The sequence below is a fragment of the Eriocheir sinensis genome, chromosome 23 (assembly GCF_024679095.1).
Source record: "Eriocheir sinensis breed Jianghai 21 chromosome 23, ASM2467909v1, whole genome shotgun sequence".
Classification (NCBI taxonomy): Eukaryota; Metazoa; Arthropoda; class Malacostraca; order Decapoda; family Varunidae; genus Eriocheir; species Eriocheir sinensis.
In genome coordinates this window covers 9,453,910-9,460,397 of record NC_066531.1, presented here as the reverse complement: position 1 = coordinate 9,460,397, position 6,488 = coordinate 9,453,910, and positions in this window count along the sequence as shown.

The following is a 6,488-nucleotide window of genomic DNA, read 5'->3' as shown; positions in this document are numbered from 1 at the left end:
CCATTCCTGCACGGTCTAATATGAATGTCTTGACAAGTTCACCATCGTTATACAGTTCCAAAGCGCCCTATCAAACTCTAAATTGCGGAGGCGGGCCGGACGAGGAAGTCCGGTGGCCATGTTGATATGGGTCTGGGTCTGGGATTCACTATTAACTTTACTATTAAGTGTTTATAAGTCCTCGCCAGCACTCTCAAGTTAATACCAAAGTTAAGAGTAGGTATTAGGCTAATAGTTGTTGAGGATACACTTTGAGAGTGAAGTTAATACCAAAGTCGAAAGTTAATACCAAGTTTAGTATTAATAGTTGTCGAGGATACGGGGCCTGATAATGATACTGTCCTTCCTCTTCTCTCGCTCACTTAATTCTCGTACCTCCTCTCTGATGATGGTACGCACATCAGATCTGTCAGTCCTCCTTTCTCATCCAGAAGCAACGCTCTCTTTGAGTCTCAGAGATCCGCAAATCAATTGATTTTACTGAATTACTGAGACCAGCAATGGTGGTTAATTCTCGTCTCTCCCCTATGGGTTAATATTTATATGTATATCCATATACATCCAGTATATTATTAATTAATTTGAGTGTTTACTGGGCCATTGGAAGGTCCCTTTGTTGCTGCTCCCGGCGGTACGCCGCACAAACTTTATACCCGCTCCCTCTGCCAGTCTCCGCCATGCTTGTTTTACTCCTCAAAGCAGCGGCAGGAGGACACGGGCGGAGGTGCAGCACACAAAAACCATTTTATAGGAAAAACAAGGAACACACCGTGGACAAGGAAGATGTTCAGCAGTGACTGTACGAAGAGCCAGGAGGAGGTCACAGCCTGGAGTAAGGGAGTGAGCTGTGAGAGGCGTGACGACTGGCACCATGTGGGCTGCGCGGTGGTGGTGAAGGGCGCGGCAAAGCCCGAGCACATGAAGGTCCTCAAATGAACGAACATATGGTTTGTGTGGCTTTAAAGTAGAAGACTTGAAACATTTCCTGCTGCACTGCAAACAATACTCAGAAGTTAGAAAGGCACACACACATTTGTACAACAGCCATACAAAGACGACGTAGACGAACACCCAGCTGACATATTATTACTGAAAAATAGCAATAAAGGAAGTGAGAAAATAGAAGAAAGGAAAAATTACTTTAAAAAACTCTGGAAGGAAAGACAAATAATTCAGAAGGCTAAAACACAAGTGCAAAACCAGTGAAAAAAAACTAGATGTCAAGTGAATACTGAAAAAGAAAATAAGAGTTAAAGCACGAGAACATTGACATTAAGTGAAAAGAAAATCCGGGAGCCGTTGCAAAGGCAGATCCCGGGACTACATCTGTGTGTGACGAGTGTCAGGTTAGAACAAGGAGAGAGTGGAAGGAGACTGATTAGATTATTACATGAGGTAACACTCATTTAGTTATTGCCCCGGGTCCCCTAGCTTATTGTGTGGCGGGGGATTACCCTGGAACGGGATTTACATGAGCTGGCGGAGGTAAACACGCATGGCGGCGCTCAAGCAGGGGAAGAAAATAGGAAAGGAAATTCAGTGGAGGCAAAGTGCACAGAGGGACAGAGCTCAGTGCTGGGTGGAGTATATAAGTGTACGCAGGGAAGTGACCCTCAAAGAGTGCGTAGTGTAAGGTGACTTGCCGACACCTGCCCTCACCTGTCGTCACTTGCCCTCACCTGTTTGCCTGCCTGTGCTGCCTACCTGGGCATCACTGGTCAGCAACAGGAGATCGGCCAGGCAGAGGGACAGCCAGTCAACCGACCAGCCAGACAGTCAGCCAACCAACCAATCAGCCAGCCAGCCAACCAATCAGCCAGTCAGTCAACCACCCAGTCAGTCATCCAGTCAACCAGTCAGCCATCCAGTCGGTCAGTTAGACAGACAGTCAGTTTACCAATCAGCCAGCCAATCAACCCACCAGACAACCAGTCAACCCACCAGTCAACCAGACAGCCAGCCAGCTAGACAGCCAGTCTACCAGTCTCCTCCAAAAGCCCCGAGTTTTTCGATGTATCTTAGCCTCGCAGCATCCTCAAGCGATCTCGCGTAATCACTAAACTCAAATGATGCTGAAGATCCTGCCATTTGCCCGCGGGTAGTGACTTGGGGATGGGGCACACGTGGTCCGTCTGCTCACTCTGCTGGGGAGGTGACCACCAGCGGGTTTGCAGACGACGCACAAGGTACAGACGACGCTATTTCGTGACGTCACTGCAAAACTTCTATAAAGTATCCCAGTCTATGTTCCTATAATTAAAATCCCCAATTCCACACGCACTCCTATATCTTGACGCCCTACTAATTTCCTGTAAAAAGAGGTTGGTTACTATCCCTGTTAAGCTTGGGTGGTCTGTGAAGTACTCCTATAACAAGCTTCTCCTTCCTATACCTATTGTTTCTACCCAGAGGGATTCTGTATTGCTATATATTTTGACTGAGTTGTTAATGACACACTTTAAGATTGTCCCTGACGAAGAGTGCGACCCCACCCCCCTTCCTGCGTATTCGATATTGGTGGAATAACCTATACCCTTCAATCTCTAATTCTGGGAGAAAGTGCCTGTCTGCAGTATTTATCCATGACTCTGTGATCGCTATCATATCAAATTTCTCTACGCACGCCTTTCCCCGCAATAAATCTATCTTATTCCTAATACTTCTACTGTTTGTATAGGACACATATAGACCTAACCCTTGCTTTGCCCTGCAGCTGCTATTATTATTACTACAGTTAATGCTCCCACTAGGTATTGCCATCTTAGGCCCCTTCTTACTCACCCTAAAAAACCCTGCAGCGCCCCCAATCCATGGTCAAGGGCATCAGACAACCATGTTGTATCGCTTCCGGGATCTCGAACCCAGGATAAAACTGCATCTAGTCAAGGCCATGGTGATCCCTGTTCTCACTTACCCGCCCATTCCCATACATGAGCTAAGTGCGACGGCCCTCGGTCGGCTTCAGAAGGTGCAAAACGCGGCGTTAAGATTTGCCCTTAGCGTAAGGTGGGATGATTTCAGGACCACGCGTTCCCTGCACGAGGAGGCTGGCATTCCTCCACTAAACATTCTTCTCCATCAGATGGCCGTAGCTATATGGACCCGGATAGAGGCCGGAAGCTGGGAACAGTTCCAGGTCCTCCGAGACCTCCACCGAGAAGCCCCGGGCAGGAGCCATTCGTGGTTCCCACGGAGTCTCCTCGCCCTGGAGACAAACCCTGATCCTGCCTCTAGATTCAGCTAGGACTTGCGCTCACACTACCTCTCTCCCATGCACGTTCTAACCATCCGCACTCATGTACTCACGCTACCATACGTCCGCACGCCCCCGCCCCTTTGCCAGTATGTAATGTGTCATTCATTTACCCCATTCTCATCGTTCTTCAGTGTATTTTCACTTGTGACCTTACTTCTATCATCACTCCCCTACATGTCCCCTGTACCCCTCCTATGTCATCTTAGTTTACCCACTTTATGTATTCCTTTTATGTAAATAACTGTACCTGTTTGTAAACTACGTATCCATTTATACCTATATGTAAGGCTGGTAAGCCGTTGTATTCGCATCTGCCCAGTTATTTTGCTATATGTTCCCTAATATCCTCTACTTTCAAAACTATGAAACGAAAATAGCAGTGCCGATTCCGTCCGGCTGCCTTCTACCTCCTCCTTTACCTCTGTTTTTTCCTCGCTTTCCCTCTTTTGTATGTGTATATATATATATATATATATATATATATATATATATATATATATATATATATATATATATATATATATATATATTTGTATTTAGATTTGTATGTACGCCCACCCCCCTCTCTGTACCTTCCCCAAAACTGTTCTAATAAATATTTGAATTTGAATTTGAATGGTCAGAAAAATGGCAAATGTCGTTCAATGTTGATAAATGCAAAGTCATGCAGATTGGGCCACGAAATAGTAACCACACATACATTATGAATGGGAAACCTCTGCAGGCGATCCAAGAGAAAAAGGATCTTGGGGTCACTATCAGCAGTGACCTGAAACACGCGAATCACTAAAAAAGCATATAACAAAGCCAACAGTATGCTCGGGTTCATAACGAGGAACTTCGAGTGTAAAACGCCAGGCGTGATGCTCTCCTCTTATAATTCCATGGTAAGACCACACCTTGAGTATGCAGTACAGTTCTGGTCTCCTACTTACATAAAGGACATCGGTTTACTGGTAAGGATTCAAGAACGCGCCACGAAGATGATTCCAACCTTAAGGGCTCAACTGTACGAGGTACGACTCAAGCGACTCAATCTCTGTACTTTGGAGAAAAGGCGCCTACGAGGGGATATGATTCAAGTCTTTAAGTACCTGAAAAAGTTCAGGAACGTCGATTACTCCAAATTCTTTGAACTGCAACCAAACTCAAGAACTAGAAATAACGGCTTACCCATTCAGTCGAGTCAATATAACACAGACATCGGAAAGAGTTTCTTTTGAAACCGAGTCATCCGGCACTGGAACAATCTTCCTTCAGAAGTGGTGAATGCGAATACCATCAACTCCTTCAAATATCGAATCGACCATCATTGTGTTGCGTCAGGAGTAAACTGAATATCGAGGTGCTTCCATCTGCTCCTCAAGCCCCAAGTGGCTGTCGAGCAGATTAAATCACCAAAGCGGGCAACGTCGTAATGGGCCAATAAGCTTTATATTGCCTGCATTTCCATGTTTCCATGTTTCCTCCTCCTCTCCCCCTTCCCCTTCGACGTCATCCCCCCTCCCCTCTCTCCTTCTTCCACTCATCGTCATCCTCCTCCTCCTCCTCCTCCTCTTCCTCCTCTTCCGCCTCCACTCGGCAAACAAATCAAACATCTCCTATGTAAATATGAGTAGCATTATTTAAAATCGTAGCCACTTGATAATACATGCAATTTCTGAAAAACCCGACTTCATTTTGATCACGGAAACATGGCTGAACACGCGCGACAAGCATCAGTTAAGTGAAGTGGCTATTAATGATTACAATGCGTTTGCTAAGTGTCTTCTACACAGAAAAAAGGTGGAGGTGTAATAATATATGCGAGAAGTAATTTAGAAGTCATTCAGCTTAACGCAACCGAGACAGAGGCTTATGATTCATTGTATGTAGAAGCGACGATCAATAAAGAAAAGTATGTGCTTGGCGTAATTTATCGACCTCCAAAATCAAATAAAGACATTGATGGAAATCTCAACGCAGAGATAAATAAAATTATCAGAGATAGAAATGCAATAATATTCGGTGACTTCAAAAACCCCTCCGTTATCTGGTCTGCCCTCTCTGGCGACAGAGTAGGATCTAGATTAATAAACTTTGCGCAAGACACATTTCTTTATCAAACAGTTACAACGCCAACACGCGGAAACAACATTCTTGAATTAGTCTTCACGACCGAAAGCCACCTCATAACTACCTGTGAGGTCGGCGATACATTTGCAAGCAGCGACCACAACATAATCAGATGTGTTTTAAATATTGAAACAGAAGCACGATAAAACTTACTCTTGATACCTAACTACAGTAAAGCGAATTTTACGGACCTAAGAAGAGAATTGGCATCAGTAAATTGGAATCATTTGCTCAACACCGTCAGCGTTCAAGAAATGTATAACCGTTTTACTGCACAAATCTCAGCGAGCGTAAATAAATTCATCCCACTTCAGCTACGAAGGTCAGAGAACCACAAGTCGTTGTGGATGACTAATATCCTACAGAAAATCATCGTCGAGAAAAGAAAACTGTATAAGAAATATAAACTGTCACACAATTCAGAGGATCATACAAATTATATCTGTATCAAGAGAGAGTGCGAAAGGAAAATCAGAAAACAGAAACGCGAGTGTGGGGTGAAAATATCACTTGAGGCCAAGAAAAATCCCAGGTTATTTTTCAGTTACATAAGAAACAAAAAAAATGTTAAAAATAATATCGGCCCGCTATTAAAAAAATGGCGACACGGTTCGGTCCTAAATTCAACCTTTAGTAGAGTATTCACAAAAGAGAACATGACATCGATCCCCGCCCCGAGAAATATTTTTTAAGGCCCTGAAGAACATCAGCTTGCGTTGACCGAAATTGATATCTGTGAAGTGCGTGCGTACCTGAAAAAAAAAAAAAAAAAGAAAGATCCAAATAAATCTCCGGGCCCCGACAATTTATCTCCTCGCGTATTAAGAGAATGTAGTCAACAGCTAGAATTACCCATAACGTTAATGTTCGGCAAGTCATTACTACAGGGAAGCGTGCCTCTTGCGTGGAAAAGAGCCAATGTTACCCCGATCTTTAAAAGAGGAGATAAAAAAAACAAGCCAGTAATTATCGTTCCATCAGCCTTACGTCTATCCTAATTAAACTATTCGATAAAATAATCAAGGATAAAGTGATCACTTTCCTCGAAACAAATGATTTGATAACTGGTAATCAGTTTGGATTCCGTAGTAATCGATCTTGCCTTACCAACTTATTA